This window comes from Pseudophryne corroboree, chromosome 9 (assembly GCF_028390025.1).
Source record: "Pseudophryne corroboree isolate aPseCor3 chromosome 9, aPseCor3.hap2, whole genome shotgun sequence".
Lineage (NCBI taxonomy): Eukaryota > Metazoa > Chordata > Amphibia > Anura > Myobatrachidae > Pseudophryne > Pseudophryne corroboree.
Window position 1 is genome coordinate 394,277,538 of NC_086452.1, and position 23,993 is coordinate 394,301,530.

General features: G+C 42.3%; 1 long non-coding RNA gene across 1 annotated transcript; it reads right to left on the reverse strand.

The window, feature by feature from the left end:
• Window positions 1-269: 269 nt before the first annotated feature.
• Window positions 270-9,325, reverse strand: LOC134957071 (uncharacterized). Its single transcript, XR_010186433.1, has 3 exons — window positions 8,904-9,325; window positions 969-1,097; window positions 270-343 (listed from the first exon to the last, which is right to left on the reverse strand). It is a non-coding gene; the product is annotated as an uncharacterized LOC134957071 (long non-coding RNA).
• Between the last annotated feature and the right edge of the window lie 14,668 nt (window positions 9,326-23,993).

Genomic DNA, 23,993 nt, shown 5'->3' on the forward strand with positions numbered 1-23,993 from the left:
CTCTCAGCTGCCTAAGTATAGAACACTGACTCAGCCACTCACATAACACCTCTCCGTTATTAAGAGACAGCACACGGAGTCAAACAGCTTCTTACTATCTCTCAGCTGCCTAACACACTGACTCAGCTAATCTAATAACCCCTCTCAGCTATTAAGTGTGACACCCAACCTTGCTCGGTTGAAGAGAGAGAGGGAGAACCCAGAACGTTGCTTCCGTATAGTGGAGTGGCCCTGATATTGGAAACCGCTACTTAGAATTGACTGACCTTTGCCGGTACTCCTTTCTTCCAGTAGCATCCCGTCACGTAATTAATCGAGCCGGTTCTCCATCATCACGCGAACCCTAAACGGAAAAGATGATACAAAGCGATTAACGCATGTGGTAGTGAGCACTGACCGTACCCGCAGCGTAGAAAGTTCTGATTGTCATTGACCCTATCATATAGACCTAGCCTATCCGGCGGATTTAATGAGGAAGATAGCTCCCAGTTTAGCCTGAAGCCTTTATTGTACCCGGAATATTATATGCATGTCCATATATTCAACTCCTGTTGGGATTTCACCTATTAATAACTCCCACAAAAAAACTACAGCCTCCTGTTGTTTGTATGACAACCACCTAAGGTACCCAACGTGCACCAACGTTCATTTAATCAGCTGAACTTTGGGAAGGACAAACGGACCGGGGTGGTTGCGCTGGCGGAAAGGAAAGTTAGCTATTGCTGATCAGAGGAGGGTATTGGTCTGGGAGCAGAAGTAAAACAGCGCTTTGTTATAGTAGAAATTATCTGGTAGTACTAGTAAGTATAGAGTATCGTTATTGCTATTATCCATAATTATTAAAGAGTCATTGATCTTTCCAGAGTAAAGTAAATAGTATAACGTTAAGTTGTATTGTATTCATGCGTTGTTATCAGTAAGACACCAGACCTGCAACTACGATTCCAGTTTAATAAAACGAATCTTACTGGTGAACCAGGTGTAAATTCTTGACTGTAATAAGCCGTAGTGGTCAATTGAGGAGTAGTGCATTGAATCCGTGAAGATCGTCGGAAAGGACATTAGCTCCCCTTCCGTCTGTGGATCCCTGAAGGAATCTGTGAACAAAAGAAGGTAACGAGATTGTCCTTCATACTTGTGCTTTTTCAATATAATTAGTCCAATCTCAGATTATTGCTCAATTGCCTATCTATTAATTAATACCTTACTGATGTATGTTATTACAAAATTCTATATCCATAAATCAAATTTATTCTATAAATTACATATTTTGTAAATAAAATGTGAAAAGTGAACAGACTCGTGACTGGTGCTAAAAGGAATATGTGTAGGAAAAATTAAATGTAGCATAGTATAATAATTAATTGATACAAGGTGTATATGACATGTGTACAGTGATGGATAAAAGAATTTCTGATTATAGGTTAAAAAGAGTGCAAAATAAACATTGTTTATTATGTGTAATAAAGTTATTTATATACTGTGTGTAATTACAAACGTGCTGTGAAAACTGCTGTGCCAACTAAAATTATTACGTGCTCTCAAACGTGAAACAGTGAAAAAATATGTGAAATAAGTCTTACAATTTTTTATCATATTGTATATCATTATTCACTTATAGTGCTTTTTAGGGAACTAGATATATAAATATTGTGAATACGTTAATAAAGATACCACATCTTTAATGTGAAATCCAATTCTTCTAAGTCTCATATATAGTTCATGAAATATATCTACCATACATTACATATGTATTTCTGATTGGGGATGATGTTGTTGAAACTTGTTTTTTTAATACATATATATTTGATATGTTCGGAATTATGTATGATGCAATACAGCTCCTGATCTTCATGTTTATTATGGATACTTCTCCAATAACATTTGTGGTATCCATGATGTCCCGATGATTAAAATTGTCCCAAAAGGGCACACGTCCATAAAATAGATGTATATTCTTCTCCTATACTTCGGATTATTGTAATGAGGACATACTATAGCTTGGACATAGTTGGTAGCCGCTACCTGGTAAGTATGTATAGAATTTTTATCACCTCTTGTCCTAATTCATTTAAATGTGGGTTGTGCAGGGTTGGTACTTATTATCAGGTAAGTATATGATTAAGGTATCGCGTCCCACTCTCACTGGATATTTTTGTATTTGTAATATGGATATCTACATGCCTTATGTCCAAGTTATCATATGTCCATATCATTCATAACCTGGATCCTAATATCCATATAAAGGAACACAAAATTTCCTCCTAAACTTCACATATACATATCCTTACTTAATTTTCAAAAATCCTCATTCCTGATAATAATCTCCAATAAAATTCATAATGTATTACAAATGATGATAAGAGGGACACCTATGTGTCTTCACCACATGATAGGGCCCTATAATCTGATTTTACTTGGTACCGCTTCTATTTAATAACTTTAATATGAAGTTAAGAGGGCCTTATTCTTTCTTCACGTATCCAGTACTACACATTGCATTCTTGAAGTAGTCCCTGTATATCCCTTAAATCATTCTTAAAGGATGTACATACGACCCTTACTGTATCGGTGATCATAACAACTCCAGGAAGATCCAGGTAAGTAGCAGATACACGTACCATTAGTATATACAAATATTCTACGGGTTAGTCCCCTGAAGTCATACCAGAAAGTATGATGTTGACATTCTGGAACTGGGACTGAGTAACGATTAGATAGAATTGGTAAGTATTATCCCATGTCAAGTGCTGCACAATGTATTCTTGAGGTAGTCCCTATATGTCTCTCAAATGATTCTTAAAGGGTGTACTTACTGCCCTTATTATGTCGGTGTCCATACAGATTCCAGGAAGATTCAGGTAAATGACAAACACATGCACCATTAACATATACAATTATCAAATGACTTAATCCCATGATGTGATACCAGATAGTATACTGTTGACATTCTGGGACTAGGACTGGGTAGGGATTGGACAGGATTGGTAAGTATAGACTTATAACCATATGTACAGATGTTCACTGTACTCACAATATTGAATATACACGTATTACATGGAGAGATTCTTATATCTCACTTATTCAATATCTGAGAATAAATGAGAAGTGATTATTCTCATGTATACTCAAAGGACAGAGTAGTGTGTTCCTTTGCTCAGATTAAAGGGGGTGGTTATAACCATGGTCATAAGAAGGCAGAATAGTGTATTTCTTCATTCAGACCTCGGGGGGTGACACTATCCATAAGGAAGATGTGTCTGGATTCTTTCTTAAGTAATTCCTTGTTGATGTTTCCCCCTCTCAGGCCCAATTCCACCTTTTCTATGCCAAAAATTCTCATTTGTCCTGGATCACCTCCATGCTTTTTCAAAAAAATGTCTGGCTACACTAGTCAGCTGTTTGAGATTTTCCTGATCTCTTGCTGCATTCTTGATGCTTCTTGCATGCTCCAAAATGTGATTTTTAAAAGGTCTTTTGGTCATGCCAACATAGCTTAAATTGCACGGACATTTTAAACAGTAAATGACCCCTTGTGTCATGAAATTAATATGTTGTTGAATTTTTACCAGGTCCTTGTATTTATTAGAGTATTCCTTAGTGACCTGAATGTAATTACATGCCTTACACTTTCCACACTTGAAGCATCCGCTGATGATAGGCACCTTCTTGTTATTCCTTACAAAGTGACTTCGTACTAATTTGTTGTTAAGGTTGGGTGACTTCCTCCAACTGATGGGAATCCTGTCACCGATCTCATTTCAAAAGTCATCATCCAACATGAGGATATGGTGATGTTTTGCAGAGCTTGATTTATATCCTTCCACTCCTTGCAATATGTACCAATGAACCTGACTTTTCCGTCATCCTTTTTCTTCTCTTTCGGTGTCAGTAGAGTGGTTCTGGCAACTGCACTAGTGGAGTTGTATGCTTTTTGAAGTAAATGGCTCTTATATCCTCTTCTCATCAGTCTTTGCTTCAGTTCCCCTGCCCTTTTCTCATAGATGGTATCCTCTGAGCAATTTCTTCTGACTCTTGTGTACTCTCCCTTGAGAATTCCTTTGAGAGTGGCTGGATGGTGGGAGCTGCCAAAGTTTAAAATGCTGTTGGTCGCAGTACTTTTGCGGTATATATCCGTAACTGTTCTGGTTATGGTGAGATCTAGAAATGTCACACTGGTTCTACTAATTTCTGATGTTAACTTTAGATTAAACTCGTTGTTATTGAGTGTTTGTATGAATTCTTCCAGTTCTTCCTTCTCACCTTCCCAGATAATCAGGATGTCATCTATAAATCTGTGCCACCCAATGACATGATCTATAAATTTCTCATTAGTACTATTAAACACGACCTTTTGCTCCCACCATCCGAGGTACAGGTTGGCGTATGCTGGCGCACATGTACTGCCCATCGCTGTACCTCGGACTTGTAGGTAGTATCTTTCATCAATAGAAAGTAATTTTTAGGTCAGAACGAAACGTAACAGTTGTAAAATGAAGGAGTTAAACTCATCATGTGCATCCATGTCTAGAAAGTACTGAATGGCTGTTAATCCCCTCATGATTTATGCTTGTGTACAGTGATTCTACGTCACATGTACACAGCCAGGTGTTAGGCAGCAAGTTCACATCCTTCAATTTGTCCAGAATATCCATAGAATCTCTTGTATACAATATTAAATCCAAGACATGATGTCTTAAATTCTGGTCAATAAAGGTGCTTGCTTTTTCTGTTACGCTACCTATGCCAGATATGATGGGTCTTCCTGGTGGGCACCTCTGGTTTTTATGGATTTTGGGTAGCATGTAGAATGTAGACTGCTTGGGGTAATTAACTTGTAGATATTTAACTTCCCTTTTAGTTATGATCTCATCTCGTAATGCTTTATTGATAAGGGTGCCATATTGATGTTGAAAATTGGCCATGGGGTTGAAAATTTATTTCTTATAGGTGTTACTGTCTGATAATTGTCTGTGGGCTTCTTTAAGATATAACCCTTTATCCCATAGGACAGTGTTACCCCCCTTATCTGAGGGTTTAATGACCGTGTCCTCCCATTTCTCAATCTCTTTTAGGACTCTCCTCTCTTCCTGAGTTATATTATCATTTGTATGATTGGATCTTTTTTCAAAGATACTGTCCAATTCTTTAGACACCAGTTTCGTAAAGATCTGTACCTGAGGGCTGATTTGGGGGTTCGGAAAGAATGTGGATTGTATATGTGGAGTAGGTCTTGGGATCCTAGAGTTTGTCTCCTCAATGTCATTGGTTGTTTCAGATGACAACTCCTCCAGGATCTCTAGAACCTGTTGGTCTTCTGCATCAAATGTCGGTGTTATTATCTGTTCAAGGTATATTGAGGTATCCTTTCGTTTGTGGAATTTCTTTAATAATAGTTAGCGTGCATATAGCTGTAAATCCTTCTGCATGTCAAATCTGTCCATAATTTTGGTGGGTGCAAAACTCAAGCCTCTGGAGAGTAACTTAATTTGTACTGGATCCAAAACTCTTTTTGTTAGGTTGACAATTTGAAGGTCACCAGTATCTAGTACCTCTTGTAAGGGCGCCTTATTCTCTGAGGGTACCTTTCCCAGTCCTTCTTGTTCCTTTTTCTTGAGTTTTCTCCCTCCCCGTCTGGTTTTCTTGAATCTGAAGGACCTCGATCTCCATCCCTTGCCCTGAAACCCTTTTCTAAAAAATGGTCCCGTTGCCATTTTGATGCAGATGCTACACTCGTACTCTCCCCTTCGGATGATTCTAGCTCCAATGAGCTGTAATTATTAGTGTTGTTAAGCTCTTTCCTCCTTGCCCTGATGTTCCATTTGTATACCATGTTTTGAGTATAATCATTTTTGTCTCTCAGGAATTTGGATCTCTTACGTTCCATTAATCCTCTTTCGAAATCTGTCCAAGCAAAGACTGATGAGAAAAGGATATAAGAGCCATTTACTTCAAAAAGCATACAACTCCACTAGTGCAGTTGCCAGAACCACTCTACTGACACCGAAAGAGAAGAAAAAGAATGACGGAAAAAGTCAGGTTCATTGGTACATATTGCAAGCAGTGGAAGGATATAAATCAAGCTCTGCAAAAACATCACCATATCCTCATGTTGGATGATGACTTACGAAATGAGATCGGTGACAGGATTCCCATCAGTTGGAGGAAGTCACCCAACCTTAACAACAAATTAGTACGAAGTCACTTTGTAAGGAATAACAAGAAGGAGCCTATCATCAGCGGATGCTTCAAGTGTGGAAAGTATTAGGCATGTAATTACATTCAGGTCACTAAGGAATACTCTAATAAATACAAGGAACTGGTAAAAATTCAACAATATATTAATTACATGACGCAAGGGGTCATTTCAAATGTCCGTGCAATTTAAGCTATGTTGGCATTACCAAAAGACCTTTTAAAAATCGCATTTTGGAGCATGCAAGAAGCATCAAGAATGCAGCAAGAGATCAGGAAAATCTCAAACAGCTGACTAGTGTAGCCAGACATTTTTTTTTAAAAAGCATTGAGGTGATCCAGGACAAATGAGAATTTTTGGCATAGAAAAGGTGGAATTGGGCCTGAGAGGGGGAAACATCAACAAGGAATTACTTAAGAAAGAATCCAGACACATCTTCCTTATGGATAGTGTCACCCCCCGAGGTCTGAATGAAGAAATACACTATTCTGCCTTCTTATGAACATGGTTATAACCACCCCCTTTAATCTGAGCAAAGGAACACACTACTCTGTCCTTTGAGTATACATGAGAATAATCACTTCTCATTTATTCTCAGATATTGAATAAGTGAGATATAAGAATTTCTCCATGTAATATGAGTATATTCAATATCGTGAGTACAGTGAACATCTGTACATATGGTTATAAGTCTATACTTACCAATCTTGTCCAATCCCTACCCAGTCCTAGTCCCAGAATGTCAACAGTATACTATCTGGTATCACATCATGGGATTAAGTCATTTGATAATTGTATATGCTAATGGTACGTGTATTTGTCACTTACCTGAATCTTCCTGGAATCTGTATGGACACCGACATAATAAGGGCTGTAAGTACACCCTTTAAGAATCATTTGAGAGACATATAGGGACTACCTCAAGAATACATTGTGCAGCACTTGACATGGGATAATACTTACCAATTCTATCTAATCGTTACTCAGTCCCAGTTCCAGAATGTCAACATCATACTTTCTGGTATGACTTCAGGGGACTAACCCGTGGAATATTTGTATATACTAATGGTACGTGTATCTGCTACTTACCTGGATCTTCCTGGAGTTGTTATGATCACCGATACAGTAAGGGTCGTATGTACATCCTTTAAGAATTATTTAAGGGATATACAGGGACTACTTCAAGAATGCAATGTGTAGTACTGGACACGTGAAGAAAGAATAAGGCCCTCTTAACTTCATATTAAAGTTATTAATTAGAAGCGGTACCAAGTAAAATCATATTATAGGGCCCTATCATGTGGTGAAGACACATAGGTGTCCCTCTTATCATCATTTGTAATACATTATGAATTTTATTGGAGATTATTATCAGGAATGAGGATTTTTGAAAATTAAGATAGGATATGTATATGTGAAGTTTAAGAGGAAATTTTGTGTTCCTTTATATGGATATTAGGATCCAGGTTATGAATGATATGGACATATGATAACTTGGACATAAGGCATGTAGATATTCATATTACAAATACAAAAATATCCAGTGAGAGTGGGACGCGATACCTTAATCATATACTTACCTGATAATAAGTACCAACCCTGCACAACCCATATTTAAATGAATTAGGACAAGAGGTGATAAAAATTCCATACATACTTACCAGGTAGCGGCTACCAACTATGTCCAAGCTATAGGTATGTCCTCATTACAATAATCCGAAGTATAGGAGAAGAATATACATCTATTTTATGGACGTGTGCCCTTTTGGGACAATTTTAATCATCGGGACATCATGGATACCACAAATGTTAATGGAGAAGTATCCATAATAAACATGAAGATCAGGAGCTGTATTGCATCATACATAATTCCGAACATATCAAATATATATGTATTAAAAAAAACAAGTTTCAACGACATCATCCCCAATCAGAAATACATATCTATGTATGGTAGATATACCATTTCATGAACTATATATGAGACCTAGAAGAACTGGATTCACATGAAAGATGTGGTATCTTTATTAACGTATTTACAATATTTATATACCTAGTTCCCTAAAAAGCACTATAAGTGAATAATGATATACAATATGATAAAAAATTGTAAGACTTATTTCACATATTTTTTCACTGTTTCACGTTTGAGAGCACGTAATAATTTTAGTTGGCACAGCAGTTTTCACAGCACGTTTGTAATTACACACAGTATATAAATAACTTTATTACACATAATAAACAATGTTTATTTTGCACTCTCTTTTTAACCTATAATCAGAAATTCTTTTATCCATCACTGTACACATGTCATATACACCTTGTATCAATTAATTATTATACTATGCTACATTTCATTTTTCCTACACATATTCCTTTTAGCACCAGTCACAAGTCTGTTCACTTTTCACATTTTATTTACAAAATATGTAATTTATAGAATAAATTTGATTTATGGATATAGAATTTTGTAATAACATACATCAGTAAGGTATTAATTAATAGATAGGCAATTGAGCAATAATCTGAGATTGGACTAATTATATTGAAAAAGCACAAGGGATAATAATGTGAACCCTACACTCATATTAATGAACATCATGTAAGTCCGGTAAAACATGTCAAATTAAGAGCCACATGTGTGCAAACGTTATCACAATAGATCCAAATATATGCAGCATGAGTATACACATATGTGCGGATGTACCTATAATGGATTAGGAATCAGATGCATGCAGCACCATTATACAGATTCCGGGATTGTCCAGCGGCTGGTAAGAGATGGAATCGTGCATGATAGATTACGGCAGCATAAGTATACAGATTCCGGGACCACCCAGCGGGCAATGAGTGACGACATCCGGCATAACAGATCACGGCATGAAGCATTGGTAGGGGGTGATGTCCTGGGTACGTCACAAATTGGTTGCAACGGACAGATTTTTGAATTATCGAACATAGTCCCAGATTGGAGCTACGATAAGAAAACCCCCTCTTATTGGCTATTGTGTATTATAAAGCCGTCAGGAATGGCGGGCGCACATCACTATAGCCCTGAGGAAGCTTTAGTTAAGCGAAATGCGCATGGGTAGTCATGTACCCGTTCCAGGATATATTAAATAATTGAACAGACTTCTTTATGATCGTGGTAGGCTTATATCTTGAAAGGGTGGTATTCATGTGACCGCCGGTCAGCTGACCGACAGTCACATGACCTCCTCCACCAGCCCGACGGGTCACTGTCCCGATGGTCGGCATGCCGACCAACAGGGACTATTTCCACTCGTGGGTGTCCACGACACCCATAGAGTGGGAATAGAACCCGTGGCGACCGCAGGTCGCCACCGAGCCTGCAGCGTGGCGAGCGCAGCGAGCCCGCAAGGGGTTTGCTGCACTCGCCCCTCCCCGTCGGGATTCCGGCGTCGGTAAGCTGACCGGCGGTCAGGAGACCGCCGGTCAACCGTACTACACCCGTCTTGAAATGTTTAAATACTTAAATTACTAAAGTCAAGTGCGGCTGGAGATTACATTGATTATAACAATAACAGTGTGTGCAGCTATAGTAACTCCTGGACAAGTGGGGACGCCCACTCATACCGGAGTAATATATATCAAGCATAGCAGCTGTGTGTCCAGCATTTTACACTGCAGAAATATGAAGGTTTTGTACCTCTAATCTTGTATGCTATTAAAATAAATTGAATGCACGTAAAGAAGGTTGAACTGTGAAATTATATGCACTGAATGTTGTATCTATAACGATTTGATAAGGGTAATAATAAACCCCATATACGGTGCAATCACTGGCGCCATAGTGTTGTATTAAAGCTAGACATTGTGGCGGCTGATTTACAAAATTTACCAGTAACATACTAAACATTACGTGTAGCAGTGGCAGAACACTACACAGTTTTATTACCCATACAAGACAAATTAGATTGTATGTTTACATAGGGAACTGTGCAGCATAAGTGTTAAGTGACGTGGAATGAACAACTCTATATATAGATGAAGGATATCAGACAGATGTAAAGGAAGAAATGTATATAAAAAATATGTGGTAATGATCACATGCATATATCAGTATAGTACAGGACATCTGTCACAGCAAGTTTGCACACTATATTTAGAGCCGCATGTCACATAAGAACGGCTGAGATCAAGTATCTATGTGAACAGAAAGAGATTATGGGCATATGAAGTAGACTATGTCGAGACAGCACCTACGTTTATTGATTACTAATCATAATTATAGACGGCTGGCACAACACGATTTATTGTCTGTGCACTAAGGTGTGTCATTATTCTCTGGCTGCCAAAACACAAGGGTAGAATTCCCTGTAAGAAGGCAAATTATTTGATACATTATTTTTGAATACAAAGTATCAAGATCACGCAGATACAAATGTATCCACCAACACTCTGCTTGTAGATATCTAACTTCAGGCTTTCAAGCACTAGCAGCAAGATCAGAAATTAATATTAATATTATATTATATTAATAGTCCCTTATAAATCAGATCCACATAAAAGAACGGGTACGAAGATAATTTTAACTCTTTATTCACTAGCACATTTAATTTAATCTATTTTCATCAGAACATTCTTTTCACATTTTTTTTCTTCTTTATTATATTCCTTAACACTATGCTCTACTCAGCCTGAAAGAAGGCTGCATTGAAAATAAAACAAAATAATACATAGGGCCTTACAGGCGTTCAGACAAGGGAAGTATTTCTATACCTAATTTTAAATGCCTAAAATACTGTAAATAGTGATTAAACAATAAACTAAGGGGAGGGATTGCACCCGTGTAATCAGATTCTTTTTTCTTTCTAAAATTCTCTATTTGTGGTCTCCTATGCAGTCTTATTATAGGACTAGTTATTTTTATGTTAGGACTAGTTAAATTAACTATAATGTGTGTTTACGCACCATAACCCTGAATATCTTTATCCAATAGGAATTTATCTAACGCATTCTTAAAGGTGTTGACTGAGTCTGCAGTTACTACTCTCTCAGGCAGGGAATTCCAAACACGTATTGTCCTTACTGTGAAAAAACCTTTTCGCCTCAATGTGCGGAAACTCCTCTCCTCTAACCTAAACGAGTGACCACGTGTTCTCTGTGCTGATCTTATAGAAAACAGGTCCCTCCCAGGCTCTGTGTATTGACCCCTTAAATATTTGTAGATGTTGATCATGTCCCCTCTTAGTCTCCTCTTTTCCAATGTAAACATGCCTAGCCTTGCAAGCCTTTCCTCGTATTCCAGCGTCTCCATGCCCTTGATTAGTTTGGTCGCCCGCCTCTGAACCTTTTCTAGCTCCAGGATATCCTTTTTGTAATATGGTGCCCAAAATTGCACACAGTATTCAAGATGTGGCCTCACTAGTGATTTATATAATGGGAGTATAATACTCTCGTCCCTTGCATCAATTCCCCATTTTATGCATGCTAATATCTTATTTGCCTTCTTTGCTGCACTCCTACTTTGGGTACTGCTGCTTAATTTGTTATCTATGTGAACCCTTAAGTCTTTTTCCAGTACAGAATTCCCTAATATTACCCCATTTAGTATGTAGGTGTAATTTTTGGTCTTGCCTCCACAGTGCATTACCGTACACTTGTCTGTGTTGAATCTCATTCTCCATTTTGCTGCCCATGCTTCCAGTTTAGTTAAGTCGTTCTGAAGAGACTCAGCATCCCCCTCCGTATTTTTAACCTTACACAATTTGGTATCATCTGCAAAAATTGACACCATGCTCTCTAGACCTACTGTTAGGTCGTTGATGAAAATGTTGAACAAAAGTGGTCCAAGTACAGACCCTTGTGGCACACCACTTATTACTTTGGTCCAATTTGAGAATGATCCATTGACCACAAATCGCGGCTCCCTATTATCTAACCAATTACTGACACAAGTGCATACTGTGCTCCCTAGCCCTATTTCTTGTAGCTTATAGATAAGACACATGTGTGGTACAGTGTCAAAAGCTTTGGCAAAGTCTAAAAAGATTAGATCCACCTCCTTACCCTGATCCAGGTTCGCACTTACTGTTTCATAAAAGCCAAGTAAGTTGGTCTGACATGATCTGTCCTTCACAAATCCATGTTGGTTCCTTTTAATTACCTTATTTGCTTCAAGAAACTTTTGAATACTGTCCCTTAGAATACCTTCCAGTACTTTCCCCACTATAGATGTAAGACTAACTGGTCTATAATTACCTGGTTCAGCTTTGCTCCCCTTTTTAAATATCGGCACTACGTCCGCTATATGCCAGTCCTTGGGAACCATACCTGATTTAACCAAATCCATGAAGATCAAAAATAGAGGTCTTGCTAGTTCAGCGTGCAGCTCCATAAGAACCCTCGGTGAATTCCACCGGGTCCAGGTGACTGATTAATCTTTAATTTTTTTAATCGGTCACAGACTACCTGCTCACTCAAATAAGCATTTAGCAGTGGGACATTATCTTTGTTGAGATTTTGTGTTAGACCCAGCATTTGGTCCTCTCTGGTAAATACCGTTGAAAAAAACTTGTTTAGTTTGTTTGCTATGTCATTATCATTTTTGATTAAGACTCCCCTCTTGTCCTTTAAAGGGCCTATACTCTCCTTCTTTAGTTTCTTACTGTTGATGTACTTTAAAAAAAATTGGGTTTCGCTTTGCTTTCCTTTGCTACTAGTCTTTCAGTTTCTACTTTGGCCGCTCTTATACCTTTTTTGCATATTTTGTTACAGTCCTTATAGTGTTGAAATGACTCTGCATCCCCCTCAGATTTGTATTTTTTTTTTTAAATGCTCGTCTTTTTTGTCCATTAATTCCTTTATATTTTTGTTTAACCACATTGGTTTGGGATTTTTATTCCTTTTTTTGCTGCTGGTGGGAATAAATTTACGAGTATTATTAATTAGCAGTGATTTTAATACATCCCATTTCTCTGTAGTATTTTTTCCTTGAAACAGAATTTCCCATTCAATGTCCCTTAACACTTCCTTCATCATGTCAAAGTTGGCTTTGCTAAAGTTTAGAGTCCTAGTTGAGCCAGTATAGGACTACTTATGAAAACTGATATTGAATGTGACCATATTGTGGTCGCTGTTACCTATGGGCTCTCCTACTTCAATATTTGATACCAATTCCCCATTGTTAGTTAATACCAGGTCTAAGATTGCATTGTACCTAGTTGGTTCCTCGATTAATTGAACTAAGGAATTATCATTTAGCATGTTTAAAAACATATTGCCCCTAGCAGTATCACATGAATTGATTTTCCAGTTTATCTCAGGATATTTAAAGTCTCCCATCACTACTATGTCTCCTACTCCTGCTGTTCTTTCAATTTGGTTCAGTAACAATTTCTCATCACACATTAATACCAGGTGGCCTGTAGCATAACCCCAATAATAACTTCTTTATTCCTTTACCCCGCATGCAATTTCTACCCATAATGTCTCAATAGTATTTACAGTCCCTTCTTGAATATGTTCCCGTATAACAGGTTTTAGAAATGGCTTTACGTAAAGACATACCCCTCCACCCCGTTTATTTAGTCTGTCTCTCCTGTACAGCATGTAACCCTCTAGATTGACTGTCCAGTTGTGAGATTCGTCCTACCACGTTTCAGTAATGCCTATAATATCATATTCCTTGTTTGCTGCGAGGATTTCTAGTTCCCCTTTTTACCTGTAAGGCTTCTAGCATTTACATACATACAATTGAGATATGTATTTCCCCTTATGGTAGGGACATCATAATTCTTATGCAGTAAAGATGACCCGTTATAGTCGTTGGATACTGTTATTCTAAAACCCTTTTTAGTTCCCATATTACTACCATTGCCGTCTGCTCTATTCCTCCCCTCTACTCCTCCCCCGTTTTGTTCACTAACGCCACCCCTGCTATTCTTACTGAATGACCCGTAATTTCTTGCTAAACCCTCCCCCCACAAGATGCGTGGGATTCATTTGGAGTCACTGGAAGCTGCAGTGACCTTCATCCAGCATGTAGAAGACATACCTGCTTCAGACTAGCCCAGCTGCTTCACCAAGTTGAGTGCATGCAACTGTGCAAAGATTCCTCTGAGGAATACTTTGAAAAACTGTAATGTTTTACAGTTCATCTGCATATCTATTTGAGTAATATTGTAACTAATGAAACTACTCCAGTGGCTAGAATGTTGGAGGCTGAGATCTCAGTAGAGCCAGTGGGTGCATTCACTGTTTAGAATGATCTGCCCATTCATAAAACAAAAGGGAAAGAGTGTTGTCTATATATGAAAAAAGTATTAATATAACTGAACTTTTATTTTGTCGATAAACAGCATTATATATTTCAACTTAAACATCAGTGAATCTAGCTAATGTGCCCAGTTTCAACCGGGCAAAAGTTTGCTGGGCAGAACATTTCTGCTGCGGGGTACACTGGGTTCCACAGGGAATAACATCGGGGTGTAGAGTAGGATCTTGATCCGAGGCACCAACAGGCTAAAAGCTTTGACTGTTCCCAGAATGCATAGCGCCGCCTCCTCTATAACCCCACCTCCGTGCACAGGAGCTCAGTTTTGTAGTTGGTGCCATGCAGTGCAGGCATACTACAGGCAGGGCTGCTACAGCAGCCCTCAGAAGTGCTTTTATAAGTGAATTTTGAAGACTTCAAGGGCTGCAGCAGAGACACTGTGAGTGTTAGATGTCACTCTGACATCTGCTGCAGCTCCATCACCTCACCCAGCGGTGCTCTATACTCCCGTGTCCTAGTTGCCGGGTACTTACAGCGGAGGCTCCGGTTTTCTTCAGTTAGTCACACACCCCACCGCAGCTCTCCAGGATCGCATGGCCGCACTTAGGGAGGAGCTAAGAGGGTCCCCCAGGTGGGACTCGCTGGAAACCACGATCCGGCACGGCCAGTGGGAGGCGCGCACTCTGGCGTGGACACTGTGGTAGTACAGGGACCCCACTAGACCACCAGGGCAAGGGAACAGGTCGGTTTTACTAAAAACTGTTTGTTACATTGCCTGCAGTACCCGGTAGTGAAGCCCAGCAAGGGGATAAGGCTTTGACCTGTATCCCCTCCCCCAGCCCCAGGGAGCCATTTAGAGTAAATGTTCCCACCCTGGAGCTGCATCTCTCTCTCTCCCTCACTCCCTGTCAGCGTTTGGGCGCCATTTCCTGCATGCTGAGCTGATCCTGGGACTGTTTGGGCAAATCCTCCTCTGTAAAGCCACCTGCATGTCAGCGCTGTGCATTTTACAGGACACTTAAGTATTCTACATGTCTGCTGACAGTGTTAGTTGAGAAACAGTGCATTTAGTCAGGGTTATGTGTCACGTCTGGCAGGGTTTGAGGATCCGGCAGCTGAGATTTGCCCGAGGAGGTAGCAGGCTATGAATGAACCAGATGAGGGGGCTGGATATAGTTCCTTTGCATGGGACACGGAGCAATGAAGAACGTAGGCGGGGTTTGAGAGTCAATGGAAAGTATTTATTATGTACAGGGCTGAGGTAGGGAACTGAGGCTGAAGCACAATGGTTAAAGACGTGGCTGGAGGTGAAGAACTGCGGACTGTGATTTGAAAGACGAGACTGTAGATGATGAACTGTGGAACTGTGGATGGTAGTTGAAAACGTGGCTGGAGACAAGGACTGTGGACTGTGGAAAACGAGGCTTGAAGATAATAATCTGCAGGCTGTGGTCAGTGGTACAAAGGCGTGGCTGGTGAAGGAGATCTGTGGAGTGTGGCTTGAAAGACGAGGCAGAAGACCCGGGGCCGACTGTGCCCAAAGAGTCTTACTGGACCGGGTTTTCCAGGAGTGCTTCCACAGGCAGTAGCAGGCAAGAAACGGCAGGGCTGCAGCAGCAACAGAGAACCGACCAAGCAGGATCAGGAGGAACCAAGATACAGCAAGAATCCTGGGAGCACAGGCTAAAGCACCTACAACAGGGTTGTAACTTGAAGCACTGGCATCCCTGTCCTAAACCAGCCCCCTTTTATAGGGAGAGCTTCCCCTGGATTGGCTGGAAGAAACAGGAAACAGGAACTATGCTTAAAACTTGGTCTCCAACATGGCGGCGCCCAGTAATGCAGACCTTTTTGCAAAGCCACATTGCTCACTGCCCCTGGTCTCCAAGCAACGGTTCAGCAAGAGCAACCCGCTGTAGCGGCGTCCCGCCGCCACGAGCGGACCCCCTCACCTCTGCTACTGCTGCCCACGGATCCGGCGCAGCAGCCCACCTCCGCCGCTGCCCGCACAACGCCAAGGAAGCCAGCCCCGCGGCCCCAACGTACCGGTAAGACTCCGGACGCTGACATTATGTAGTACAAGTACCCTGTGATATACATCCAGTATTTACTGTGCATTGATATATCTATTGATTGTATAGCTGTACTTAGTATTACTTTGTATTGCTAGTCCAGTGCAGTTTTATTGCATGTCATAATTTCTGCATTGTACATGTGACTGTGTGTGTGTGCATATACAGCTGCTGCGTGACTTCCATTCCGTGTATCTCACTCAGATTGCTATCCCTATATTCTGTACTCTGAGGGGGCTAAGTGCGTCAGGGCTATTATTTAATATAGGTGTTTCACAGGATATACTTGAGTATTTTATTCTGTGATTTTCAGTCACCATATACCTCTTGAATTCTCTGTTTGTGCTACTACACTGCACAGGGGGTTCTTGTTAAGTTGTTAAGGTATTAGACTGCTGATATTGGTGGTCATTCCGAGTTGATCACTATCTGCATTCGTTCACTGTGCAGTGATGAGGCAAAAAAAGGCAGTTCTGCGCGTGCGTATGCAGCGCAATGCACACGCGTGACATACTATTACAACGAATGATGTAGTTTCACACAGGGTCTAGCGAAGCTTTTCAGTTGCACTGCTGGCCGCAGAGTGATTGACATGAAGTGGGCATTTCTGGGTGTCAACTGACCGTTTTCAGGGAGTGTTTGGAAAAATGCAGGCATGCCAGCAAAAACGCAGGCGTGGCTGGGCGTACGCAGGGAATGTTTGTGACGTCAAAACAGGAACTGAACAGGCTGAAGTGATCGCAAGCACTGAGTAGGTCTGAAGCTAATCAGAAACTGCACAAAATTATTTTGTAGCCGCTCTGCAATCCTTTCGTTCGCATTTCTGCTAAGCTAAAATACACTCCCAGTGGGCGACGGCATAGCGCTTGCATGGCTGCTAAAAACTGCTAGCGAGCGAACAACTCGGAATGGCCCCCATTCAGGGCCGGCTCTACCATTAGGCAGCTTTAGGCGGCTGCCTAGGGGCGCCAGCTCCTAGAGGGCGCCGCTAAATTCATCTAGCAAAAAACTGAAGGATGACTCTGTGTGCGGCCTCCTACTTACACTGTGCTGGCTGCTACTTCGGGTATAATCAGGTGCAGCCGTCGCTATCAAGCTGTACCACAGAGTGCCTCAGCGCTTCCTACGTGCTAACAAGTGTAACATCATGACATATGAAGGCACATAGGAGGCGGATGTAACTATAGCTCCCCAAGGGCGCCCCCACGGCCGCTCCTCATATTCCTGATCCTGACTCTCTAGCAGCAAGCAGCACCTGACTACATGTCTGCACCTGCAGCGTCGCTGTAATGCTGCTGCTGCCTGTAAGAGGAGCCATACCAATTATGAGGGAAAACAAGGAAACAACAATTTGATAAGTAACCCATGGGGATTTCTACAGGACCACAGACAGTACATATCTTACAGCCTGGTGGGTGGTTTGCACTTGTAAACAGCATAATAGGGAAACAAGCACAGGCAGCGGGGTACAATACAGTACATATGGAGGGGGGGGGGGGGGTCAGTAATTAACTTACAGATGGGGGGATGGAACACAATAAGGACCATACAAATATATGTATATAATACTGTATGTATGTACAGGGCTGTTTCTAGCCAATTTGGCTCCCAGTGCGAGATTTAAAAATGCGCCCCCCCCCATGACATAAAAAATCCCCCCCCCCCCCCCCCACACACGCACCTAGATAAAAAAAAAACTTGCGCGCGCACCCGGCAAGTGGGCGTGGCCTCATCTAAATGGGTGTGGCCTCGTCTGAAAAGACTACCTCACAATCCAGTTTTTGACCCTGATCCAACAGATCACGACCACCACAGGAAAAAAAAATTCTACCATATTAAGCCCCACACAGTAATGCCCCCTGCACCATATTATGCCACACACCGCAATGCCCTTGATACATTAAATCCCCACACTATAGCAGGCAAGAGTCCCCATTTCACACATTACGGCAGGTGTCCCCATTTTACACATTGAGAGAGAGAGAGAGAGAGAATACTTACAGAGGCGATTACCGCTCTTCGGCCCGCCTCACCAGTCGCTCCTCGCGCCGGCCTTTCCCTCTTCCTAACTTGAATCCCCCTCTGTACTCCGCTCTGGGGGGGGGGGGGGGAGTTTCGCGGAGTGACGGGGTTGCATCGTGACGTAACGATGCAACCGCGTCATTCCGTGAAACTCCACCCCCCGAGCGGGTTACTAGGGGAGAAATAGGAGGGGGAAGCAGGGAGCCACAGTTAGTGCTGCGGCGGGCGCCCAGTGCGGTTGCACTGGTCGCCTGCCCCAAGAAACGGCCCTGTGTATGTATACACATACAATTAAATATCCCACCAGACCCCATATACAGATGCAGTGTATACAGGATAGATAGATAGATAGATAGATAGATAGATAGATAGATAGATAGATAGATAGATAGATAGATAGATAGATAGATAGATAGATAGATAATTATCCCAGCACTCAACAGATTTTTTTTTAAATTGGCCTCAGAGTCCTATACAATTGGCAACATGCCAGCTAGCATGTATACATAGGCAAAAAGAACGGTCATCACGCAAGGATTTGAAGGTAAAAGTACTGTATATTGATAACAAAGTCCCGAAAATATACTTTTTCACTTTAAAAGTCCATGAGTGTTGTTTCTTCTTTCTGTATATGTATAATAATGCAATATACCCTAGTCCACCTAGTGGCCACCTGCATCTCCCCGCCGAAAGGTGGGGGGGTTTGCAGGTTAGGGGGTGCTAGGCTGGAGATTTGCCTAGGGTGCATAGAGACCTTGCACCGGCCCTGCCCCCATTGTACTATGTTGCCCGTGATTTGAGCTTACAGGTATGTCAGCTACAAGGGGCGATGGAGCTGTGGCTGATCCCACATTGTGTGGTGTTGATGCTGCGGACATGTTAGAGGAAAACATAGCAGCAGAGGGTTCAGGTTCTGGTGGTTCCCTAACCCCCAGTGGGACCGCAGCAACGGAGGTTCATAATGACCCACCTTGGGCTACTTTCTCCACGTTATTGACTATGCTGGTAACTAGACTTATGCCCCCTATGGGACCTCACATACCGGTACAACCGCATATTGTCCCGATGGTTAATCCGCCATGGGCAGATCACCTGTCCACTCAGTTACAGAAATTGAACCACTCACTGACAAAACAGAACTCTAACTCTCGCCCACCTAAGACCAAGGGGTCCTCTAAGCGGGCCATTACTTCCTCACAATCCACCCATGTCCCAGATACCTCGCCTGATGAGGATGGCGTGTATACTGATCCCACAGACACTAATACAGATACTTCTGATGGGGAATCTGTCTCACAGGTGGATGTTCCTGACTTATTGGAGGCTATCAGACTAATTCTTCAAATTACTGATGACCCAGAGCCTGATGCTACCTCTAAAACCGGACAGATTTAAACGTCAAAAGGTTGTTAAACAAGTTATACCTCACTCTGACCATTTAGTTGACATACGTCAGGAATCCTGGGAAAATCCGGGAAATTCACACCTCACAAGAAAATGCTGGTTTGCTATCCCCTCACTGCTGAGCTAAGAAAAAATTGGGAAACACCCCCACCTGTGGATTTGCAAGTGGAGCGGCTGGTGGTTTCCTCAGTTCTACCTGTTACTACCGTGACTTCTCTGAAAAAAACGACGGATAAGCATGTGGAGGGTTGCTTAAAGGCGATTTACACCCTAGCAGTAGCGGAAGTTCGTCCCAGTTGCCCGGAGGCAAGATAAATATTGGTGCACCCCCCATTTCCTATATTAAGATGAATAAATATGTGTGTGTGTGTGTGTGTGTGTGTGTGTGTGTGTGTGTGTGTGTGTGTGTGTGTGTGTGGAGTGTTCTGAAAAAAATTTATATACTGTATTTATACATTTAATTGTCATTTATTTTAAATCACACAATTCTTAGCAGTCATTCCCAGGATTACAACCCATGACCTGTTACACTGACAGTAGACACTTTACTGATGGAGCTATTTGCTCCTGTACAGGAAGCATGAGAATTCTAACTATATGAAGTTACGTGTAATTGTCAGAGAAGTATCTTCATATAGTTAAAATTCTCATATTTCCTATACAGGAGCAAATAGCTCCACTAGTAAGGTGTCTGCTTCCAGTGTAATAGGTCGTGGTTTCTAATCTTGGGTGTGACACTTGTAAAACGTGTACCTACAGTATAATGAAAAGAGTGTGATTTGTAAGGTGCAGGGACCAGTGAGGAAGTCGGCCACTGAAAAGACAGTGACAGATATCAATTAACTTAATTCAATAGTGTCACAGAATGGGAGGAGAGGTGCCCCCTTCAGAGCTGGAGCCCGGCGGCAGATGACTCCGTTGCCTCCCAGAGTTCTGTCTCTGCACCCTAGCAAGAGCTGTGCATCGGCCCACTATTGCAGCTACTTGGGCTGCAGAAGCTATTGAAGCGTGGGCTCAGGAGGTGGAAGCGGAGCTTCCTTCCAACTTTTCTGATAATGCTAGACAGTGTCTCTCGTATATTGTTACAGCCTCTCATTACATTAAGGAGGTAGCTTCTGACGCTGGTATTCTGGCAGCCAAGGCTTCTACTACGTCCATTTTGGCTCGCCGGATTCTATGGTTATGGTCCTGGTCTGTGGATCTGGATTCTAAGAAAACCCTGGAGGTGCTTCCTTTTAAGGGAGACATTCTTTTTGGAGAGGACCTCAACAAAATAGTGACTGACTTAGCTTCTGCTAAAACAGCGTGTCTACCTAGTACTGCTCCTTCGGTGCCGAAGGTTAAGAGTACTTCCTTTCGCTCCTTTCGTCCTTCAGGTAAAGCAAAAGGTCAGGCGTACCCGAAACAGGCTTGCACTTCCAAAACCACTAAGCCCAAACCTAAACGTGCCTGGGCTGCACATCAGCCAGCTTCCAAAACTGACAAGCCTGCTGCATGACAGGGCGGGCCTCCCTCTGGGGGATCCCAGGGTGGGAGGCCGACTTCTAGGGTTTACCCAGGAATGGTTGAAGACCACTTCCGACGTCTGGGTACAGGAAGTCGTCACTCGAGGTTACGCCATATCCTTCAAGAATCGTCCCCATCATCGTTTTTGTCTGAAAGACGTCCCTTCAGATCAGGTGAAGGTAAAAACTCTTCATTCGGTGGTACAGTCCCTCCTGGACACAGGAGTGGTAGTACAGGTGCCTCTGGCTCAGAGAGGCAAGGGGTACTATTTACCGCTGTTCCTAGTCCCGAAACCGAATTTGTCCTCTCGCCCCATTCTCAACCTCAAGTCCTTGAACAAATCTGTGAGAGTCTCCAAGTTTCATATGGAAACTCTTCGCTCTATTGTTCTGGCCTTGGAGCCCGGGGATTATATGGTCTCCCTGGACATACAGGATTCTTACTTGCTTATTCCTATTGCAATGTCACATCAGCAGTACTTGAGGTTTGCTGTGGGCAACCTCCATTATCAATTTCGGGCTTTACCTTTTGGTTTGACCACGGCTCTGCGAGTCTTCACGAAGGTCATGGTGTTAATGACGGCTGTACTCCGCCGTGAAGGGGTCAGAATCCTCCCATATCTGGATAACTTGTTGATCCTGGCAAATTCCCCAGAAATTCTCTTTCGTCATCTGGATTTGACGCTTCAGTTTCTGCAAGCCCACAGGTGGCTCATCGACTGGAAGAAATCTTCCCTGGTCCATGCTCAGAGCATTGTGCACCTGGGGGCGTTGTTGGACACTCACAACCAGTGGTTGTTCTTGTCTCAGGAGAAGGTCCTGAAACTTCAGGACAGGATTCGATGCATCTTATCTCGTCTGCAAGTGTTGATACCCTCGGCAATGCAAGTGCTAGGTCTCATGGTGTCGGCTTTCGTCATGGTGGAGTATGCTCAATTCCATTCCCGCCCTCTGCAGAAACTGATTCTTGCCAAGTGGGATGGCCTGCCTCACGGGATCAGGTCTCACATGATCTCCTTATCTCCGGAGGTCCGTATGTCTCTGAGTTGGTGGCTGCAGGACCAACGTTTGAGCAGTGGTCGTCCCTTCTGGATCTCCAACTGGGTCCTTCTGATGATGGATGCCAGTCTGAGAGGTTGGGGCGCAGTGTTGGAGCAACACCCCCTTCAGGGTCAGTGGACCAGGGAGGAGTCTGTGATCCCGATAAACATTCTGGAACTGCGGGCAGTGTTCAATGCACTGAACTTTGCAGTACAGAACAGACCTGTTCAAGTACAGTCGGACAACGCCACCAGAGTGGCGTACATAAATCATCAAGGCGGCACTCAAAGCCACATGGCAATCAGGGAAGTATCAAGGATTCTTCAGTGGGCGGAACGCCATCTACCAGCCATATCGGCAGTGTTCATTCCGGGGATCCTAAACTGGGAAGCGGACTTCCTCAGTTGTAAGGACGTACACGCCGGAGAGTGCAGCCTCCATCCAGAAGTATTTCTACTCCTAGTGGACAAGTGGGCCTGATGGCGTCTCGACACAATCACAAGGTTCCGGTCTTCGGAGCAAGAACAAGGGATCCTCAAGTAGCATTTGTGGATGCACTGGCAATCCCATGGAACTTTCGACTGCCCTACGTGTTCCCTCTTGTGTCACTTCTGCCCAGGGTAATAAGTAAGTTCATGCAAGAAGGAGGACTCCTGCTTCTGATTGCCCCAGCGTGGCCCAGACGGCATTGGTTCTCAGACCTTCAGGGTCTCTCGATAGAGCGTCCCCTTCGACTTCCGCAGTGCCCAGATCTCCTCGTTCAGGGCCCTTGTGTATATCAGGTTTTTGCCTGATTGGCTTTGACGGCGTGGCTCTTGAAGCTTCGGTCCTGAGGGCCAAAGGTTTTTCTGAGGCGGTCAATCAGACTATGTACAAGGCCCGGAAACCGGCTTCTGCCCAGATTTATCATAGGGTCTGGAATTCTTACTTTGCTTGGTGCGCATCTAACAATCATGACGCTTACAAGTTTAGTACGGCCAAACTTTTTGCCTTTCTGCAACAGGGCCTGGACTTGGGCCTTCATCTGGCCTCCATCAAGGTTCATATTTCTGCAGAATTATATCATCAAACCGTCCTTAGGTGCCACAAAGTGTGAGATGAATATGATATATCATTTTAATACATTGTCCCCGATGGGTATTAACAAAGATTTTGAAATTAAGTGGTTTTTATAAAAAAAAAAATTATTTGATTTTACATATGGATTTTAATAGTTTTATCTCTTTTGTTCCGTTTTTGAAATATGTGATTAATGTCCAGACTGAGTCCGCATCAAGATGGCCATACCAAACCATAAGTATTAAATGAAAGGAGTCCTCCGATACATACATATAAGTGAGTGGGGGGACCAGAGACACTTGAAAAGGAAGTCCCGAAGTTGGAACGCAAATACGGGATTTCACCGGAAGTGACGTCACCGGAAGTAACGGCGGTGGAACGCAAATGCGGAAGTCAGGTGACTTCCGGAGTAAAAAGACGGGAGAATGGTTTGGCGCCAAGATTGGTCCTCTAAA